This window comes from Pleurodeles waltl, chromosome 11, assembly GCF_031143425.1.
Source record: "Pleurodeles waltl isolate 20211129_DDA chromosome 11, aPleWal1.hap1.20221129, whole genome shotgun sequence".
NCBI lineage: Eukaryota > Metazoa > Chordata > Amphibia > Caudata > Salamandridae > Pleurodeles > Pleurodeles waltl.
In genome coordinates, this window is record NC_090450.1 from 834,269,803 (window position 1) to 834,293,727 (window position 23,925).

Sequence of the window (23,925 nt, forward strand, 5' to 3'; positions counted from 1 at the left end):
CATTTCCTGTCGCGGAGCTAGGCCTACCCACACAAGTGAGGTATCATTTTTATCGGGAGACTTGGTGGAATGCTGGGTGGAAGGAAATTTGTGGCTCCTCTCTGATTCCGGAACTTTCTGTCACCAAAATTGTGAGGTTTGCAAAGGATTCTGGGTAACAGAACCTGGTCAGAGCCCCACAAGACACCCCATCTTGGATTCCCCTAGGTCTCTAGTTTTCAAAAATGCACAGGTTTGGTAGGTTTCCCTAGGTGCCGGCTGAGCTAGAGGCCAAAATCTACAGGTAGGCACTTTGCAAAAAACACCTCTGTTTTCTTTCAAAAAATGTGATGTGTCCACGTTGCGTTTTGGGGCATTTCCTGTCGCGGGCGCTAGGCCTACCCACACAGGTGAGGTATCATTTTTATCGGTAGACTTGGGGGTACGCTGGGTGGAAGGAAATTTGTGGCTCCTCTCTGATTCCAGAACTTTCTGTCACCAAAATATGAGGAAAATGTGTTTTTTTTAGCCAAATTTTGAGGTTTGCAAAGGATTCTGGGTAACAGAACCTGGTCAGAGCCCCACAAGTCAACCCATCTTGGATTCCCCTAGGTCTCTAGTATTCAAAAATGCACAGGTTTGGTAGGTTTCCCTAGGTGCCGGCTGAGCTAGAGGCCAAAATCTACAGGTAGGCACTCTGCAAAAAACACCTCTGTTTTCTTTCAAAAAATGTGATGTGTCCACGTTGCGTTTTAGGGCGTTTCCTGTCGCGGGCCCTAGGCCTGCCCACACAAGTGAGGTATCATTTTTATCGGGAGACTTGGGGGAACATAGATTAGCAAAACAAGTGTTATTGCCCCTTGTCTTTCTCTACATTTTTTCCTTCCAAATATAAGAGAGTGTGTAAAAAAGACATCTATTTGAGAAATGCCCTGTAATTCACATGCTAGTATGGTCACCCCGGAATTCAGAGATGTGCAAATAACCACTGCTCCTCAACACCTTATCTTGTGCCCATTTTGGAAACACAAAGGTTTTCTTGATAGCTATTTTTCACTCTTTATATTTCAGCAAATGAATTGCTGTATACCCGGTATAGAATGAAAACGCACTGCAGGGTGCAGCTCATTTATTGGCTCTGGGTACCTAGGGTTCTTGATGAACCTACAAGCCCTATATATCCCCGCAACCAGAGGTGTCCAGCAGACATAACGGTATATTGCTTTCGAAAATCTGACATTGCAGGAAAAAGTTACAGAGTAAAACGTAGAGAAAAATTGATGTTTTTTTCACCTCAATTTCAATATTTTTCTTTTTCAGTTGTTATTTTCTGTAGGAAACCCTTGTAGGATCTACACAAATGACCCCTTGCTGAATTCAGAATTTTTGAACTCGGTCTTTGTGGCGGTCCACTTACGATGGGTGCAGCTGCACCCGCCGCACACCAACATTGGCCACGGCTCCATTTGGAGCTGCTGTCAATGTTACGGTCCTTTTCCCTGCTAGGCCAGCAAGGAAACCATTATACACCGGCGGGGGTTAGTCGTGCTGGCGGTCTTCTATTGACCGCCAGCGCGGATCTCGCCTGTTAAAACTGCTGAGATCATAATGATGGCCTAAGTCCACACATATAATAAATCCCAGGAATTGCAGGGTCCTGACCATTCAGCATAAAAGTCCACTTACTCTAAAACAAAAACATGCCTACATTCACTCGTCCCCACAAATAAAGTGTCAGTGCGTGATTTTGGCCTATATATACAAAGCTTCCCTACATGTAATGCATCTAATGCTAATTTTCCTTGCATTTTAATTGCAGTGTAAACATAATCATTATTGTAAGTCCTTTTCTCTAAACCTTTTTCTAATTTCTCTTTTAATGCTTTTCTCCTATCATCAGTATACCCTATGAAGCTCTTCTCTAAAGGTGTAAGCAAGCACGTTAGGTTGTTCCGATGCACATAGGCTGTCCCAAATGTTAGTGTAGGCTCAAAGAATCTTCTAACTAGCATTATATCATGCTATCTAGCTATTTTACTCAGCTATCTAATAATAGGAAGAAATGAAAACACAACATCATAGTTTGAATAAAAATACTGTATGTACTCTTGGTTATAGAACCTTGTTAGTAGAAAGCTACAGCTTATTCCATAGGTTAAAGGTAAGCTGTAGTACGTAACTCTTTCCTCTACTGACAAAGGAATTTGCGTACCCACAAGACAATTCCTCACATCCATCATTTCAACATATTCACTCAACAAGCAATAGAAAACATTAGAAGAAAGCTCTCCTTGTGCATTAGTATAATCATGCAAGTACTTCTCATCTACCTTAAACCTCTCTAAAGCTGTTAGTGTAGTAGTTTCAGGAGCAGAAGTAAGAGTAGCTCTTTTCATATCATGAACAGACATTCCCACAGTAATTATTATAAACAAGATTCCACACATAACTGCTAATCCAACACTCATGTATCTACAGCTCCTAACATTTCTAATTTGATTATTTAGCCAAGCCATGACCTGTAAAGAATCAGAAAGCAGAAGTAACTCTTATAAAAGGGTACAGTAAAGATCTAAAATAAAATTCTTCTCTTGCAGTTCGGTTTCACACTCAGGAACCCTTTTCCTTTGTCAAAATCGATTAGCAGCTTGTCACATCCGGTTTTATGTCAAATCAGGTTATCAATGTCTCTTTCAGTTTTATTTTCAACAGTCTCTTTTAGCTTTTTTTTGTTTTTTTCCCAGATCAGCTCAACAACTCAGCTTCGTGATCACCTTCAGGTTACATCAAAGTACTGACTCAGAACTTTTCTATCAAAACAAAAAGATATAAACTCGTATTGCCATTCATTGGTAGTTGCATACACCCATTCAGGACTTGCGTGACGTCGACTTGCTCTTCTCTTTCTTTGCAACTTTCGATCACCAATTATTTCTCCTTCACTCAATTCTTCCTTTCTCGTAGTATCCACTTCTTCCTCTATTGTTTCATGTATGATCAATTCCTTTTTCTTCCCCATCTGGGATTTGGGCCAATTATTTCCTTTTCTTGATCCTTCTGTCAATATTCTTCTCTGGCATCGACTCTTTTCTTTCTCTTTCTCTTTCTCAATAGTTTTTTCTCTTGAAGGACCTGCAACGGGCTCAGGAGGAGTCGTACTACTCTGACTTTGAGCCGTCTCAGCTCTTTCCCCTTCTTGGTCTAGCACTTGCTCTGTCTGCTTTTCAGCACCGTCTGCTTCTGAGAGAGCCTCTGCTGCAATAGGCTTTCCTACTGTATCCATTGAGATGGATTCTTCCACACCCTCCTGGAATTCTTTATTCTCGTCTCTTACAGGGGTAATAGAACCATCTTCTACAAGTCCTGGTTCAACTTCAGGCTCTATTGGCTTTTTTTCTGGCTCAGGTGCGGCGACCTGCTTCGCTGTTGTTGGTGCTTTCAATAACACTTCATCATGATCTGGTGGATATACCACTCTCTTAGTATGGCTTGTGTGTCTCCAGTTCGGGAGTCCTGCACACTTCACAGCTGTCATAGTTGTTAGCACCACCTGATAAGGCCCCCTTTAACGTGGTTCCAAACAGGTTTTGCGAACATGCTTTCTGACAACGACCCGGTCACCGGCTTTCAGGTTGTGCCCTAGATCGTGGATGGGTGGAAGGGTGGTGGCCTGCACCTGCTGAGAGAAAGAGCGAACCACATCAGCCAGACCCTTGCAGTAGTCCAACACCATATCATCTGTAATGTTTACAAGTGCATTGGCTGGAACTGCTGGTAATCTCATTGCTCTGCCCATGAGGATCTCATGGGGTGACAGTTCTGCATTCCTGCCAGGTGTGTTTCTCATCGACATCAACACCAAAGGCAATACATATGGCCATTTCAGATTTGTAGCTGCACACATCTTTGCAATTCTTGATTTCAAAGTACCATTCATCTGTTCCACCAGTCCGGATGCTTCAGGGCGATAGCTACAATGCAACTTTTGCTTGATGTTTAGTACTGCACAATGTGGCTCAGATTCACCACTGTCCCTTTTCCCATGTTTAGCTACTGACAAATTATACAGCGATGACATACTGCCTCTGCTGCCTGCCTAAACTTAGGGTTAAACCAGTCGATCTTGAACAATCTGACCATGGCATCCCTTCAAATATGTGCCTGACCATGGTAGTAACGGGGCATTTGCGACAATAAACTATTGGGCAGGACTATCTGACCCTCTTCTGAAACCCAAATCTCATCAGGACACTGAACACATTTCAATTTGGCCCAGAGACATTTCTCTTCCTTGTAACATTACTTTGCAATGTTTTCAACTCTTCCAGAGTATCGATTACTTTCAATGCAAAACCTGTACATGTATTATCTTCTTCTGACATGAATTCCTACTTGTCTTTGAACGATATACAGTTCAATGTGCAAAACCTTGCGACTTGATCCGCATATCCATTTCCCAGTGAGATGTAGCCCTGTGTCTTTCGGTGTGCACTGCATTTTACCAAAGCAATTTCTTCGGGGTACTGTATTGCATGCAGCAATTCTTTTATCTTGTCACCATTTCTTACTGGTGTACCAGTAGAGGTCAGGAAACCTATATGTGACCACAATTGACTAAAATCATGAACAATTCCAAATCCATATTAGCTGTCAGTATAGATTGTGACTCTCAGAGCACTTCTCACTCTAGAGCGTGTAGCCCCTGTGTCCACTAAGAATGAAAACCCGTGACCCATTACCTTTCCTTTCACAAAGGGTCGACGCTGATCTACTTCTAACGAAGCAGCAAGCATACATGGTTCTTCATCCGAACTAATACTCATCCATTCATCCTTTATTTCATTCTCACTATGTAACGGGAATTGGTGCACTGTGTCATTACTTCTGTCTTGTATCTGACCTGTGACCTGCTGAGTAAGCATCATCTGTTGATGTTCCATTGGGGCTTGAGGTATTTGCATTTGCTGTCTAGGTACCGTAGGAACCTGCTGCTACATTTCTTGCAACTGTGTCACTTGTGCACGCGACACTTGCACCTGCTGCATAGGTTGAAAATTCTGCACTTGATTCTCAAGATTCGGATTAAGTCCTCAAATTCTAGGGACCTTCACAGTTTGAAATGTATTGACATCACCACTTTGCTGAATAACACCATCCTGCACCATCAGCGGACACTCCCTCTTCCAGTGTCCCACGTTTCCTCACAGATGACACAGCAACATCTTTTTCATCCCTTGCACAACATTCTGAACCACTACAGTACTCAAATCCGGACCACAATTCATGTTAACTCCATGACGTCTGCCCCTCACCTGAGGCTGGAACATGACAGTTCCCTGCTGTTGCGGTATCTGCTGCACTAAAGCTCCTTGCACTCCTGTTTGAGCTGCCTTAATTTGCATCACCATTGCCTTCTCCTTCAACTTTTTCTGCTTCAACTCAATCTCATCACTACAGTCTGTCGTATACAGCAACACCTCATCAATCAGTTTCACTTGCCAACAGATTAAATGACTTTTAAACATCTGTCCTACTTCAGGTCTCAATCCTTCTACAAACCTGAACACAAAATGCATCATTTCCTTGGGCTCAATTGCTTCTTTACCACTGTACTCCTTGAACGCTTTCAGCAATCTCTCATAATAGGTATGTATCAACTCCTTTACTTCCTGCACTGTCCTGTCAGTCCTCTGCCAGTCAATATTTTTAGGCAAAATTCTCGGCTTCAGAAACTCAATCACCTTATAATAATGTTTCATTACTTCAGGTGAAGGTGCACCTGTAACTGCACCTGTAACTCTATCCCTTTCTGGTTCACTCATCAGCCAATCCACTGCTCTCTTGCACTCAACCCACAATTCAGCTGGAACCACTATCTCCAACAAAGTATTCAAGTCTTCCCACAGACATTTAGAAAGCTTCACAAATCTATCTGTCTGCTGGTACCCCTCAACCGGTTTCTTTCTCAGTTTTGGATAATCATTTGTGAATGACAAAATATCACTCCTGTGCCATGGAACATGAACAAACTGCCCTCCTGGAATTTCCCTCATCAGTAACATTTTTACTGGATCCTTTTCTTTCTGAACACCTTCAGACCCTTCTTGTGAATCTAGTTTCCATTTATCTTTCTTCTTTGCCCATCTGCCTTCCCACCTTTTATAATGCTCCCCAAATCTGAGCACTCTGCAATAACTCCTTTAGATGCACTTTCGTCCCTGCTGACCTCATGTGTTCAAAATCCTTTGCCTCGAAGTCTAACCTGTAACTCCTCTTCAAGTGTTTTGTTCTCTAAATCTCTATGTCATGTTTGTCTGCTATATCTGCCAATTTCTGATGTGTCTTGCCCACTTCTCTTGTAATTCTCAGACATAAGTACCTCAGCTCTTCTCCTGTATAGGGTCATAACCTATTCAGTCCCATTGATCCCTCAACCAGTTCAGTTATTTCTGTAGCTAGCCTTACACGATCAATCTGCTTTTCACCCTTGGATGTATTTTGAGGAGTATTCAAACTATCCAACCACTCATTTAACTGCTGAGCTTTCAATCCCTGTAACAAGATGTTACTTGCATTCGTCATTGGTAGCTGCTGTACCACTGCACCTGGAGTTTGCGGTGTCAAAAGCTTCAAGCTTTGACTTGCACTCAGACCATTTACCGCATCTGGAAGCGCAACAAGTGGACTAAGATCCATTTACGGTCTAGATCCATCAACGGTCTGACCCATAGACGATATCACCAGGACATGCTCTCTCACCCCCCTCCTCACGAGGCTCTGTGGCATTTCACACTGTTCTCCTGCAATCTGCTTCTTTTGTGCAAATAATGGTACAGTTGGACCAACAGTAATCGGCAGCGATATTGCATGTGGTGCTCCTCTGACAATCACATTTTGTGGAAGTGCTTCTCCCATATTCTGGTTCATCACTGGTGTCACATCTGACTGTGTCCCTGTCATTGGTGTGAACTTCGGCAAACCCTGTGGCTGTGCCTGAGGCAACAACATTGGAGTAGGCTTGGTCTGATCTAACATTGGCCTCAGAACCATTTGGTCTGACGGCCCCACTAAGTTCGAAGTTGTCTCAAGAATTGGTACATCTGGATAAATTCTCTGTATTAATGGTGGGTGCATCTGCGCTTGGCCCACCGAAGTAGTCACTGCATTAGGAGTACTCTGCATTACCCCTTCTACCTGTCCATTATCTGTCTGGACTGGTCCCACTCTTCCCATCACTTGAGCTGGGGCAGTCAGAACAAAACTAGTACTTGGGCCCTCTTCATGTGCTGCATATGGCGGAGGTTGATCCCTCAATATTTGTGTAATAAGATCCTCAACATCTGAATCTTCCTCTTCTACATCAGTCTTTTTCTTCTTCTTCTTAGCCCCTGAACTCTTATCACTATTGTCAGTATCCTCTTTCTCTTCTGACTCACCTTCCTCTGCGAAACAACCTAACACCCTGAAACGGTGCCATTCTCCACTTCTTCTGTTCCCAATCCCATCTTGCTTCTGCTAAGGACTTCTCTACCTTCCTTACTCTTCTTTGGAACTTCATCTCTTACTGCTGTCTGGCTACGAGCTCCCAAACTGCTAAAGCCTCAAACTGTGCTGGTCTCAGAAGTGGTTTTGTCTCATATAATGTCATTCTCCACTGATCCAAAATTCTCAAATTAAACGTTCCAATGTTTTGGAAACGCTAAAGCTCCCTGTTTCTCGGTCAATTTGTACCACTGCTTTAACCAAACACATGGCGCGATGCCTCTCTCTTCCATCACAATAAATGCTAGAGAATGTTCTGGTGGGGTCAGCTCCCCAACTGTCGCCTTAATGTAAGAATCACCCTTTATGGCACTTCTGAATGCTTTGAAAAACTTCATCTTGCCATCTTTTGTGTATTTGATTCAATAAGGAAATGACTTTTACTCCCAAGATTCCTTTCACCTGCTAACTCAACCAATTACCTCTTGCGGCCGGCTGCCAATTCGCTTGCGACTATTCTCACTAACCAACCTATCCCAGCGCGCCTCACTCTGACATCACACTCACACACTGCGGCTGACAGTCTTGCGGCTTGTCCTACTAAACCTCAACTCACATGGAACTAATGCAAAAATATTGCGAGCACTAACCAAAAACCAATAACCAAAACAAATCAGCTGGTTTACTTCACAAAGGTACACAATCGCTTACGGATTTTCACTGATGGCTCTTTCGCTCATACAGCTATTCCTCTTTCTCACTTTCCCATGTTCTCAAGCAAAATTTGACCCACAAATTTCACTCTCAACTGGTCAATGGGTCTGTCCTGGTGCACATAGGTCTCGCCAAATCTCAGTCGAAAATTTCCCTTACTTACTTAACTTAACTTGGTGACCACGCCAGATCAACTTACTAAACGAGACAGATTACAACATATAACCAAGTGTCTTCTACACTTGTCAATATACTCCAAAGTCTTAGACCACGCAGGATTCATACATCACCAACAACCACGTGGACAATTTTTTAGCACAAAGCGCTACACACATGTGAAGTTCGACGAATTCCCTACTCTCATACCGCGGAGTACGCATACTCCTACTAAACCTCAACTGGAGTACGCAAACCCCCTACTTTCTCTCCCATACATTACAATTCACCTGCGGTCTCCTTAAGCCTTTGGAAGCGCAACCTACCACTTTCACACTATCACAAATAAGCCAAGAACATACCAAACTTTACTAGCGGGATCCAGGACCTGGGAAAGTCATTTTTGGGCTTAAGGGGACATCATATTTGCTACAATTGCCATTACGAAAAAAAAAAATTCAAACCTCATAAAATGAACAGCTAACCCTAATTCAAGCTACCACCATAACCACCAATCCCCACATTACAAGTTCTCCAAGGAAACAAACCATCAGGCTGCTACCAAAAACTGCTAGCGCACCTGGTCCTTAGTAAGTAAACTTAAAAGGGGACGTGTATAGGCCGTTGAACCTTTTGGATTGCATGGAGTATCCTAGCCATGTAGTGACCGGTGTTACTAAGATGCATTATAACCAATCAACAATCACTATGGGAAACATTAGTCATTAGATAACTAGATCAACATGTCATGAATAACCACAACTCAATATAGGTTTTACCAATTTTATTTCCCTATTAGTTACAATTTTAATGCATCAGTTAATTCAAACTTTATTCAATCAGCTCAGAATTAGTTTATTAATGAGCACCAATAACATAATCTAATCAGAACTTGAGAAAACATATGCTCTAATGCTTCAGCATAAGCGATCAAAGATGAATATGTCGATATTAATAGCAAAGTTCAGCAACCAGTTTGTCAATCTTTTGTCACTGTCAACATCACCCAAAAGAACCCCACCTAACTCAGATTAGCATTTAGCATGTGGGACTTCATGCAAAAGCAAGTTAGAAATGTGAATTTGGAAGACATCTAGCTAGAAAATAAACTATAAAAACAACACAGTTGGTACCTAGAAAGAAGGGCACAAAAGTTAATCAGTCACATTGTCATAGTTACCTATCCACGGAATGGATCAGTAACAAAGTCAGTATTCGTCTTCGGGTCATCAGTCGATCAGCAACGCATCAGGCTCTCAAGCGCATAAGCCCAATGACTGAATCTCAAATCGCGTTTCTTGACGTCATCAGTTCTCCCCTCACATCTGAAGTTTTAGCCCCTTGTCATGACTTTTTATTAGAGTTTTTCAGTCCCTCCACCTAATTCCTAGTTGGTCAATTAATCACCAGTTATGACTCTATCCATTCATATTATTTTTGCAAATCTATGAATTTTATTATTTCACTGTTCTCAATTCATTGATTGGTTCACTGTACGAAGTCCTCATCATCCGGCTCAACAGGTATCGAAAATGTTGCATCTTCTTCTCCAGTTAGTGTCTCTATTGTTTGAGTCCTGGGAAAGTACATTGAGTCTGCTTTACACTGTCCTTGTTGCAACATTTACTACCTCATCTCCTGCCTGTTGGTACATTGCAGAAAACTTTAGCAAAGCAGATTTCATTAACACAAGTGGTCAAGGTTAGTTCAACAAGTTTGCTTTCCTCCGGTATGCTCTAATAATTCATCTTCTGCATGAGGCCTGGCAACTAGGCCACAACTTCCGCTAAGTTAACTTTTATAATATAATGCAAAACATAGGTTATACATCTTAATATGGCACATTACTACATTATTATTATATATTTTCATTATTTCACGCATTTTTTATCATTTTAATACAAATTCGTATAATCTGGCTGCCACTCTCCGTGGGCACATTTTCAAACGTGCACATTCATTTTCCTACAATTAATTTCTCTTTGAACTTTCTGGTAATCAAAACACATAAACATTCATTAATAATTTCTAATTAGCATATTTGCTTTAACATAACTGTGCATATTTTTCCAAGAATTGTGGCGCTAGGCTCTTTCCTTCACTTGATAATTTGTACCCTAGAAACAGGACACTAAGGGAGGCTATTTTTGTTTTTTTTTAAATTGAATTTATAACCAAATTCGGCAAATCCCACAACAATACAGGCTACCCGTCTTAGATGTTGCAGTAATTCACCATCTGTAAGTTAGATGTCATCTACATAGGACAATGCCTCAGGGTCAATGTATTGCAATATTGAAGTTACCTAAGCCGCGAGCGGTCCTGGAATGTTCTTATACCCCTGTGGTAAGCAACAAACTTGTTGAGTCTTTACTCTCAGACGCTATATTTTGGCAGAAAAAAAACCCACTGAAAATGTCCAGTGTTGTTTTGTATTTTTTGTGCACTATGTTGTTCATAAGTGCTTTGCTGTGAGAGTTTTGTACAGTGTATGTGCATGTATGACTGTTTAAGTGTCTGTAGTCTAAGACTATTCCGTACGAATGGCCCGCTTTAGCTACTGGGAATATACTGGGAATAAAGGATTATTCATTGGTGAGACACTGGGTTCAATTACGCCCTGGTACTCTAGTTGTGTGAGAATTTCCCTCACGGGTGCTTTAGCATCATGTTTTATTGAGTATTGGGGTTGAGGTTGATTTTTTATTGGAATTACAAAGGGGAATCTTTATCCCTCCCTGCGTGGTTGCAATATAACCCAGGTGCCTGTGCCAATGCCCAATCAATGGCTTAGGATTCTACAAGCTCACCTGGAACAAGGGGCGAGAAAGAAGGCTTGATAACCTCTTCCCCATATGGGCAAGTGCAGACAAATTCAGGTGGCCAATCCCTTTCGGCCAGTAGAATATCATAAATGTTTATGAAGCTGTCCCAAAAGATTGCATCTATTGTGCATTCACTGTCTCCTTCTAACTGTAATGTTACTTTGTACACCCTATTAGGGATGGAGACATGCATTTCCGCAGTTTCAACTTGTATCAGTTGCTTTTGAAGATTCCAGCAAACTATTGTGACCTCTGCTGTGCTGTCTAGCAGAGCTAGTGCCCATGTCTTGTTCTTCAATAGAGCCCTCTTCTTGAGTGGCATGATGAATCACAACTGCTGCCACTTTCTTCTTTTTAACTTGGGGTTTTTGTTGGTGAAGTTTCTCTTCTTTTTTAATAGAAACGTCTATAGAGCATTGTGATACCTGTCTCGGTTTCACATACTCAGTTCTTCGCTCTGACCCCCCACCTCTCTCACTGCGTTTTTCCGGTTTGTCCTGAAAGGAATGAGATTGGCGTGTATCAGTATATTGATAGTTGTCAGGTGTTTTTATATTATCTCAATTTCTGAGATTTTATCTATTCTGTGGGGTCTCCATACGCAGAGATTCTCCCCTTTCTTTTTTAGGTGATTTTTATCCCAGCATTTTTTAGAACCCTCAGGACCTTGCTTGGCAGTATCTTTGTTAGATTTACCCTGAAACTGTGGCTTTTAGGGCCTGGCCCCCAGACTATCTCGACCAATACTAGAGTAGGTCCCTGCAATAATCTTTGGCAGCTCACATTCTTGATCCTGTAGCGGAACGTCCCGGAGCTGCAAGCGCACTGCTAGTGCAACTGCTTCCCATTTAAGGTTACTTAATATAATCAATGATACCGTGGCAAAATTGACCATAAGTTGCATCCCCAAGTCTAGGGCTGGGGAAGCCCCGTATTCATCTTGAATCTGTTTTAACACTTCCAGTAGATTGGCAAATGTTGGTGTACCATGTGTGGTAGTATAGAGCGTGGTAAATACCATGCCCCAAGTATTGCAGTTACCTACTGTGGGAACCATCCCAAATGGTGAGCACATAGTTAATATTCTATGCTTATCCTGAGGTCCCATATGGGGATATTCTGCTTTCAGTGCATTTATTTTTGTACCGAACCAAAACGGAATCTCTTCACGTTAGGTGGGAACTTTACCCGTGATCGAATGTACAGTCACAGGATCAATACCTGTCGTTACTGCATGTGGTTGCACCTGGCCTGTCTATATATTACCATAAGCTCAGCATATAAGCGACGGACTTCAGTTACCGTCATTTTTGCTGTATCAGGGTGCATTGTATATGTGGCCAATGAAGGCCAGGTAGGACCATCATTACTTAGAGGACCTAACCTAACGTGTAAAATTGTATGTGGTAGGGCGCCATCATGCCAATTATTATGTTCTTGATAAGATAGAGGTATTTCTAGATGCTCTATAATGTGCAGGTATGTTTGCAGGTGTATAGTGATGAAATGTATTTATGTTCCCATCAGCTGCCAGAAATGCGACCCAAGAATATAAAATTTCAGTTCTATAAGCTGGAAGAGCTTCAACAACAAATGTAACAGGACCCCCCTGGGCTGTTAGGCCATGTGCCAATAAATGTGCAGTAAGGGGTGGTCGCATATTGACTCAATTGCTACCCGTTGTGGGTTCGCCATGATGAATGGTTAATTTTGTTCAGACATAAGCACACCAAATGGAAATTATCTTTTTAGAGGTCAAGCCTGAACAACTTATGGTGTTAGTTAGGTACTCTCTACTTAGCTGAGGAGGACAATCCTCAAAACCACAGACTTCTCTGTAAATAATACTGAGGTGTCTTTGCATGTAGTGAGACAGGGATACTGAAGAGGACCTAAAAATTAGTGCCTGACCAAACATTGGCGGTGCCATGTCACGTAGGTTCTCATTATCCTAAGAAAACTACTGGATTCAGGCAGCAGAATCACTTGTATTGCGGGGGACTGAGTCTGATCGCATACCAGGTGACAACTGTCGGCCTACTCTGGGTTTTGTTCTGGCTAACTAGCAGTGCCTCATCTCCACCCAAGAGCAGGGATCATTGAGCAACCGAGCGCATGATACAAATGAATTTGTGGTCACTCAGATCTCATCAGTTTCTCTCAGTTACATTAGTCTCACATATGCAAGGACAATGAGAGGCAGAGTACAGTTCAGTAAGGTTTTATTGAAGCAACTGCATCTTAGATATTAAAGCAGGTATTCCAGTAACTAAGACGATGAAGAATTACAGGATTAAAATTGTGACAAGGAGAGAAAAACACAAAAATAATGCTACCATGTTGTCACTAGTTTTTAAGAATAGTTCATACCTAGGCTATGTTAGAGCACAGCATGTTAAGCTCTGATTCTGCCCTTCAGGTTCCTTTGGAAAACATCATCCCTCATGCCTGAGCCTACATAAGCAGCTGCAGCGAAGCAATCAACATACAGTTGTGGTCATCTTGCTGGAATCTCCCTCTAACATACATGGGTCAAAGTAGTGTTTTTATAATAAAACAGCTGATGTTCCAAGAAAAGATCCCCACGTAAGAGTGGTTATGTTTCTGTGAACATTAGGGACAAAACGTACCACTTTTGGTGGCAACCTATCTTACTGCCGCCTTGAACAAAGCACAGAGTGAAAGAAATGTCTTATTTAAGAACTCAGTGCTGGCCTAGGCAAAGAATAGCTAGATAGATAAAATAAAACAAGACCGCAAAGTTGGCTATTGTTAAAGTAATAAAAAGATAGCTGAATAAAATATATCTAGGTTAAAGTGGACAGCGGTAGGCCTAGTTTGCTAAAATAACGTGTATAAAACTATAGCTAAAATGGCTACACAACAGTACTGACTGTTTATCACGTTCAGTGGGTCTAGCGGATTTGTGGTCGTGGCTATTTTCTGTCAGTTTTGTATGTATGTGTCATAATGTGGAAGACTGATATCTGCCTGCGCGGCTCTATGCAGTCAGCACGGTGGTATTCAGTATTTACTGCCAAGGTCATAATGAGGGCCTAAGTCTTTGACCTGTGACCGTCTGAAAAAGCATCACCTGCTGCTGGTCCATAGGGGCTTGAGGTATTTGAATTTGTTGTCTAGGCACCATTTGATCCTGTGGTTGTACAGGTTGCATGGGCTGCATGGGTTGAAAATCTTGCATTGGATTCACATTATTCTGAAAATTGGATTGGGACCTCTCATTTTTGGCCCTCTCATATTCTGGAAGGAATTGACATCACTCATTTGCTGAACAACACCTCTCTGATTTACCATCGGGCACTCTCGTTTCCAATGCCAAGGCCCCCGCAAGCATGACATAGCAACACCTTTCTCATCTCTTTTGTTTCACCCTGTACCACTACTGTATTCAGATCAGGACCATGATTTACACTTCCCATTCCTCAACGACCTCGACCTCTGTCTCAGCTTTGAAACAGCATGTTTCCCTGCAGCTGCTGATGATGAAAATTTCCCTGAATCCCTGTCCATGCAGCCTTGATCTACATCACCATTGCCTTCTCTTTCAACTTTCTCTGTTTCAATTAAATCTCATCACTACTGTATTTCGCATACTGCAACTCCTCATCATTTGGCTTTGCCTGCCAGCAAATCAAATGACTCTTAATCATCTGACTAATTTCAGGTCTCAATCCTTCAACGAATCTGAACACAAAATTAATCATGTCTTTCGACTCAATTGTCTCCGTACCACTGTAATGCTTAAACGCCTGCAACAATCTCTCATAGTATGCATGAATTGACTCCTTTTCTTCCTGAGCTGTCCTGTCTATGCCCTGCCAATTAATGTTCTTGGGTGAAATTCTCATTTTCAAAAATTCAATTACTTTATAGTACTATTTCATTACTGCAGGGGATGGTGCACCTGTGGTCAGATCTCTCTGTGGCTCCCTTGTTGGCCAATCTACACTCCTTTTGCATTCAATCCATAAGTTTGCTGGAACTGCTATCTCTAAAAGAGTATTCAGATCCTCCCACAGGCACTTTGAAGGTTTTACGAACCTGTCTGTCTGCTGATACCATTCTACTGGTTTCTCCCTCAGCTTGGGGTAAACATTTGTGAAGGACAACCTGTCACTTCTGCTCCTGTGGACATGTACAAAATTCTCTCCTGGATTCTTCCTCATTGGTAAAAATTTTACCGGATCCTCATTCTGCTGCATGTTTGCAGGGGGAATGTCAGAATCCCTCTTCTTATAATCTTGTTTCTTCACCCATCTGTCTTCCCATTTGTCTAATGCTCTCCATGTCTGGATGCCTTGATGCATTTTCATTCCTGAAGTTCTCATGTGTTCTAAATCTTTTTTTGGCAAACTCTAACCTGTAACTTCTCCTCAAATATTTAGTTTCCTTAATGTGTATGTCATATTTTTCTGCTAAGTCTGCTAACCTTTGATGTGCCTCACCTGATTCTTTAGTAATCTTTGGGCTCAAGTATCTCAGTTCTGCTTCAGTGTAAGACTTGAGTCGATTTACACCCATAGTTCTCTCAATGAGTTCATCTGCTTCCATCCTGAGCCTAGTATAGTTAAGATAATTCGCTCTACTAGAAGCATCCTGAGGCCTATTAAACTTCTCTAGCCACTCAGTCAATTGTTGTGCTACCAAACCTTGCAGTGAGATGTTTTTGGCCTGAGTACTAGGTAACTGTTGTACAGTTAAGTTCGGAGGTTGGGGTGTCATTAACTTTAAATTGGGACCGATGTGTGACACTGCTTCAGTGTTTGGAGGAGCTCTGAAAGGGCTCAAGTCTAACAATGACCTTGTTCCATCAAAAGTCTGTCCCACAGAAGAGACTTTCCTGGTATTATCATTGAGTCCTCCTCCTACTAGACTCTGACTTAGCATTCCCTGTCCATTTGTGCCCTTGTTTCCCTGGGCAAATAATGGTATGAGTTGACCAATAGTGACAGGTACAGACACAGCTTCTGGACTTGGTCTAACATTTGCTTTCTTAGACGGCATCACTCCAGTGTTCTGGCTCATCAATACAGACATGTCTGTCTGTGTCCCTGTTATAGGAGTATATGAATGAATACTTTCTTGTACAGATAATAAAATCGAATACATTTAAAACAAAAAAAAAGAACAATCAGTAATATCGTTGCAATCAAATGTTAAATACATACTAAAAATACTCCATAATTTGAATGCACATACCACAGTAAGAAACTTTCCTACATAATAATATAAAACCATCAATAAGAATAAGGCCGGACCGCCACAGCCAGAACCCCACTTAATGCATGATAAACAGAGGGGCTCACAGTACTCAGAGCCCTAAAGTGCTTTAGTGCGTTGAATGATCATTAGGTTAGATACCAATGAGGATTGCAGCCCAGGGTGCAACATTGAAACTCAACAACCTGGCGAATTACTACAAACCAACAAGGCAAGAGCAGGAGAAAATTCCAAACATAATTATCCACTGCTCGCAGTGCCTCTAATTTTGGTTTGGGTGATTTAAAAAAAATTGGTCAGTAACAAGTTCAGCATTAAATTTGCCAAATCCAGGGACTTAATAATGGCCTGTCGACAGTAGCGAATCCCAAATTCCTTCCATTTACTCCAAAGCAAAGATCTAAGTAGAGCTGGACCCAAACAGACCACATGTTCAATTGTTTTTTACGCGTTACCACAACCCCTGCACATTACCCCCTCGCCCGGAGTTAACTGCCATAAGGGTAAATTTTTCAAAAAAACCCAATCGCCCATCCTTCGGGCCATGAAGGCCTCTTTTAAATGAAACCTGTGAGAGAAATAGCTAGATGGAGTGCTTGGCTTAAAGGAATTGATTACCGGCCAGGCATGCTTACGTTTAGCAATGAGGGAGCAATCCTAATAGTGCAAGTATAATTGTATGATCTTTTTAACACCCGGTTTAAACAAGGAATGGGGGGGTTGCTTACCCAGAGGCTATAGGAGTGTATTTTGGAAACATTTGTGGCTGCATTTGAGGCAGTAAAAGTGGAGTTGGCTCTGGCTGAACCAACGTCAGTTTCTTGTAGACCAGTCCTGTTGGCACTATTAAATTGGTTGCAGCATCTACAATAGGTACATCTGGGTAAATCCTAGGAATACTCAGCTGTGGCATCTGATTTTGTACTGCAGATGTAGTAGGCAGATTAAGACTGCTCTGCATTGGTATCTGCGCTAAGTGAGGACTAGTCTGTACTGAACTCTGTGTCATGTTAGGATTTACCTGTACAGAATTCTCAGTCATGTTAGAGATTCTCTATATGGACTGTGTGGCATGTTAACCGGTGTCGGTGCAGAGGAGTTCACACTAGTGCTTGTCGGCTCTCTTGTGCCACATATGGTGGATGATTTCTCAAGAATTGTAAAATAAATTCATCATCATCTGATTCTTGATCAGGTGTCAAAGACTTTTTATTCTTTTTGGATTTCTGCTCTCTATCATCAGAAGGGCTCCTGTTTTTTTTTTTTTTAGTTTTCATTGCTTATTTCTCATTGTCCTGCGAAATTGCTGGAAACATTTCTAATTCCCTTTAAGGTGTCTAACCTTCAGTATTTCTGATCATTGTCCCACCTAACTTCCACTAGTGTCCTTTCTGTCCTTCTTATCTTTCTCTCAAATTTCAACTGCTGTTGTTGTCTGGCTTCTAGCTCCCAGATTGCTAATGCTTCAAACTGAGCTTATTTCGGCAGAGGTTTTAAATTGTATATCACTTGTCTCAAATGCTCTAAAGTTCTCAAATTAAAGGTTAAATTTTCAGGACACACTAAGCTCCCTTCCTTCTCGGTGATTTTTGCACCAATGTTTTAACCAAAGACATGCACCGGTACCTCTCTCCTCAATTATGACGTTTGCCGGAGTACCTTCTGGAGGACAAATTTCTCCTACTCTAGCTGGAATATACTCATCTCACCTAAGTGCACTTTATAATGCTTTGAAAAACGTAATTTTCATAAATTTGTGTTAAAATTAGATAATCAGGAAGTGACTTTTAATCCTGAAATCCCTTTTGTCAACCTTCTCAACCAATTGCGCCTCAAGTTTGTCCACTAACCTGTGCACAACCCTTTTCATTAACCTACCTATCCCAGCGCAGCTCTAATGATGTCACACTTACACACACAGCGGCTAATAAGGTCTTGCGGCTTGTCCTCCTACACTCAGAACCACTCAAAATGAATGCAAAATTATTGTGAGCAACTCAACAAAAACTAGAAACAAACTTGCCTGTTTACGACAGGTAGGGTAATACAATCGCTTCAGGAACCTTACGGATTTTTCACTGACGGGTTTCGCTCTAGCAGCTATTCTTTCTTTCTCAGTTCCCCAGATCCACAAGCAAAAATTTGATCCGCAAAGTTTACTCTCAACTGATCAATGGGTCTGTCCTTGTGCCCATAAGACTTGCCAAATCTCAGTCGAAAAGACCTTTCACTCAACTCAGCACATAACCTTGACTTGCCAACCACGCCTGATTGGCCTACTAAACAAACTACAACAAAAAACAAGTGTCTCAATATACTTTTCAATATAGTCCGGAGTCTTAGACCTCTCAGGGCTCATATACCAACAACCATGTGGACAATTTTTTAGGACAAAGCACCACACACATGTGAAGTTCTCCGACTTCCTTACTCTCACACTTCAGAGTATGCACACTCCTGCTACAACACCATTTGGAGTAGGCAAACTCCCTAAACCTTCGCAAACAACTCAAATCACCTGCAATTTGCAAAAGCTGTGCAAGTCCACTCACCCTGTCAATAGAATGCCGAGAACATCTTCAAACGAGCATAGACAAACTCCAAGGACCTGGGAAAGTTTCTTTGGGCGTTCAGGGGCACATCTTCTCTCTATTTTGCATCATTGAATCAAAAAATATTTAACCAAATCAACCTACATCTCCCTATTTTAACTAAAGGACTCTCCAGTGATTTCTCTAAGGGACAAACCTCAAACTGTATGTGATGATGTGCTGTTAAAGAGACAAACAATCATACTCTGCTACCATTTCTTGTGAGCGTGTCCGACTTATTTGTTCAGTTATGTTAATTAGTAAGCAGATGCATCTGGACCTTTTGACTCATTTAAGATGATCACACCATCAACTCTGTACATCACATGAATATCACCAAATAAGCAACTCAATTCTTAGAGTCAGTAACTGTACGCACCATTACCTAGTTGGCCACAAATAACCACACCTTTTTGTATCAGTTAGAATATTTATTTCCCTATATTAAAAATGCTAAGATCACGTAAATAAATCTCAAAACCCTATAATAAGGATACAGAAACAGCACAAGTTGACCAAAACATCTAAGGAATCTCAACTTTATCAAAGCAATAATACAGGACTCTCAATAGCGACAGTACAAATCAATAGCAAGAGTAATTGTGCAATGGTAATAACATACATTTGCTCAGCAATTGAATGTCGTCAGTTCGTTTGTCAAAGACAGATGAATAGAGAAAACACCTCCCTAATCCCAGATTAGCATTAGCACATTGGGTTTCACTCAAATGTTTTAGTAACACAAATTTGGAAAACATCTAGCTATGGCTCTATAAAGAGCAGCAGTTGGTACCTAGAAAACAAAAGACAAATCAGCAATACATTTTCCATATATAATACCTGTCTGTAAGGATCAGCAAGCGGTGTTTTCTTCATCAAGGGGGCATCAGCATCAAGACAGAGGGGATTTGGGAAAGGGGAGACAGTTCAGAATTGTGGATCTAAGTTCTCTGAACCATCAAATGAATTATCTAACGCAGGCAGCAAAGTGCTACAGGCTCTAACCATAGAGCGCTAAAGTAAGCACCAGCTTCATTGCATGGAGCACAAGAAATAAACTCAAAAATAACAAAATGCCAGAATGCCAGTAGACAGGCTGGCAAGTGTCAAAGTGACAGAGGGGGTTATTCTAACTTTGGAGGAGGTGTTAATCCGTCCCAAAAGTGACGGAAAAGTGACGGATATACCACCAGCCGTATTACGAGTCCATTATATCCTATGGAACTCGTAATACGGCTGGTGGTATATCCGTCACTTTACCGTCATTTTTGGGACGGATTAACACTCCTCCAAAGTTAGAATAACCCCCAGAGTGTCTCGCAAAAAGTGCCAAAGGAATAATAACTGAGAACTCTAAGAACAGTGCAGTTAAGTTAAAGTTGTCCCACATTGTCATTGGTCAGAAGCATCTTGCGAGAAACGATTGTCCAATAATACTACATATCAGAGAGACTAGACAGTCTTTCACATGTCGATGATTAGTTCTTCTCCACTTGTGTGCATCAGTCGATACAATAGGAATCGATTTGTGGATCCTTCTGTCCTTTATCAGTAGGCCCATTGTTAATTCATAAAAGCGTTGCTTTCCCAGACGCTTCGTGTCAACAGTTACAATGATGTAGAAACCTTTCAGGTTGCACACATTTCCTGAGAAGAAATGCATTTTATTAAAACAAGTTTTGGACAAGTTTAAGATTCAAACAAAGGATTTGTTCTACAGCAGACATGAGATCATTTTACTAACATTTCAAATTTTAGGTATTTGACAGACATTTAATTTTAGCTGGGTCCTTGCTAGCTTGAGGCCTTTTAGTTAGCACAAGTAAAATTAAAACGTTTAGCTGTAAGTATGACAGAGTACTGCATTTTCAAATATATACTATTAATTAATAACTTCGTATATGATGATGGCCAATCAAGTAGGCACATTTCGAGTCACACATTATTTTCTATGTTAATACATTTTCTATGTTAAATCAAATATCACAATACATAAAATAATGATTAATGTTAATTTCATCCCTCACACTACTCCTCAGTTGAAATTAGGTTGCTGAATTCCAATATCTAACAGAGGACCTAAAATGAATCTGGTAGCATTTAGTGTAAATCTAGCTGGGAGCAATGAAGCACTGCACATCAAGAATGGTAGGGGATGACGGGCGTTTCACTATTGTGTACTTCAAGTCAGGAGTTTCACACATTTGCATTACTAGATTTTACATTATCTTTCGCCTGTTGGGGTATTTTCTGAATATGAACATTATGTAATGGACAAAGAATCATGCCATTTTTCTTCAAGTATCACAACGGTGGTTAGAAATCAGGTCTTTTTGTTTCTGTGTTAACAAAGTACCCACTACTAAAGCAAAATATTTATTTATAGCAAAGAGAATGGGTAACAACATTTCGATATATTTATTTAAAGGACCACAAAACTCTTGAGCGAATCACATTTCAAGTTAAATAAATTTGTGTGGTTTGTGGTGTGGTTTGTGAATGCAAAATCTTACTATTTTGTGTTATTGACGTTATCAAAGCAATCAAGAAATACCAACCATTAACTTGATTATATATATGTTGAATAGTGGGTAATGTAGGGACAATAGATGCATTAATGTTCACTCGTTCAGCTTGTGGATCAAAGCACTTCAGTCCAACCGTTCTAGTGCATGCAGAGTATTAGCCCACTTTCTGCTCTTGCAATTTTCAGATCAGAAAAAATATACTCATGGGTGAACATCCTGAAGAAATTCCAAAAACTGCAAGTATAAACTTGAATATATTGATATTTGAGGAATGCATTCATATCGCTATCGAAGATCAATACAACAGAGCTCTATTGTCCAGTTATCTGTCCCAGTTAGCAATGAGATGCTTGCCATGGCGGTAAGCACTATCAGTGCCAGGGAATTCCTTCCCTGGCACTGATAGGGGTCTCCCCCACCCCCTACCCCCACCCCGACTCCCTCCCCTACACCCCCACCACCCCTGCCACCCCCCAAAGGTGGCAGGACCCCCCTCCCCACCCCGACTCCCAACAACACATAACTCACACACACACGACACGCACGCAGGCACCACCAACACACATACATGCACACACACCAACAAACATGCAAACATCCTCACACACAGTCAGACACGCACATCCACATTCAAACATACACACACACATCCATACAGACATACCTACAGACATACACGCACTCATTCCCAAACACACAACACTCCCGCAAGCATACACGCACTCACACACCCCCTCTAAATACACACACTCACACCCCCATGCAAGCACACAACACACAACACCCCCCACCCCCTCCCCTCACGGACAATCGACTTACCTGGTCCGACGATCCTCCGGGAGCCAAGGGGGCTGCTCCGCCGACACCACACCGCCAACAGAACACCACCACGCCGAATCACAGGACGTGATTCGCTGGGCGGGGTTCTGTTGGCGTGGCGGTGGAGGTGGAGCAACCTCCACTTCCCCGCCGCCCGCCAGTTTGGCTGTTGGCGGCTCTCCGTCCGTAAAAGGACAGAGAGCTGCCAACGGTCATAATAGGCTGAGCGGCAAACCGCCAACACTGGCGGTCTTCCGCACGGCGGTCCCTCAGCGGTCTTGGAAAAAGACCGCCGAGGTCAAAATGACCCCCTTAGACACATAACTTTGCAAGTCATGCCATAAAACAATAAAATACATTTTCATATTATCCAATAAAGTTGGCAACACTTTATAAATGTTAAAATTAATATTCGGAAAAAAAATATATAGACCCTTGTTTTTGTTCTGATTCACAAAGATATACTTACACTTCTTTGTAAGCTTGCATTTGTTTAGGAATTCACACAACTGTATTTTAATAGTAAGATTACCAGTACAGAGATTCTGCACAAATGTGAATATTTTTGTTTGCAGAGTTCTCCGCCTCGACAGAGGATTCTCCGCACTCAAAAACTTATTAATAAAATGCAGATTTGTGAATTCTAGACAAAAACGTGAATTTATGCAGAAGTATAAGTTTACCTTTGTGAATCAGGCCCTTTGAGTTTGGAAGACAGAGGGCCTGATTACAACTTTGCAGGAGGTGTTAATCCGTCCCAAATGTGACGAACATACCACCAGCCGTATTACCAGTTCCATAGGATATAATGGACTCGTAATACGGCTGGTGGTATATCCATCACTTTTGGGACGGATTAACACCTTCCTCCAAAGTTGTAATCAGGCCCATAGTAATCTGTTACAAATGTGGCATGTGCCACATTCGCCATATTAGGGATGGATTTTAGCCAATAGCACTTGTAAAATGGTGGCTGGGATATCCAATACGTTTGTCAATTGTCCCTGGCCACCAACTCCAAACAAGTCAGCCAAACTCTAAATAAGAACCCTATTTTGTTGTGTAGGTAAATAGGATCAAGCAAAGCAAGTAGAATTTTATACTGGTTATAATTTTAATTTAATATAAGTGACCAACCAAATGCATTGTGTTTTTATTATTAATTTTATACTTGGGTCTAAGACTGATGCATCATTAGGTTGTTTTTTTAGATGATTGCTAATAGAACATATCTATTATGTATCAGTCACTTCTCATGTTTTAATTTAAAGCTATTCTTCATTTGTTTGTATACTAGAAAAACCCTTCAGTCATTCTGAAGGAAAAGCTGATTCATGATCTGGGGAAGTGTTAGATAAGCTACTGTACCAGATGGAAGTGCTAAGAGCTTAGAGGGACCCAGGTGCACTGCAGGGAAGGGCTGGCATGGAAAATCACTAATGGTCAGACTCCAACTAGTGGCAGCCGAGACTGTTCGATCTTTTTCTGGAAGTACCACCACAACCACTTTTACTGATTTAGCAAGCCTCAGAGAGAGCTGGCCCCCAGCCAGGAGCTATTGGTTTGGTGACTCCTTATCTACCTCCAGGC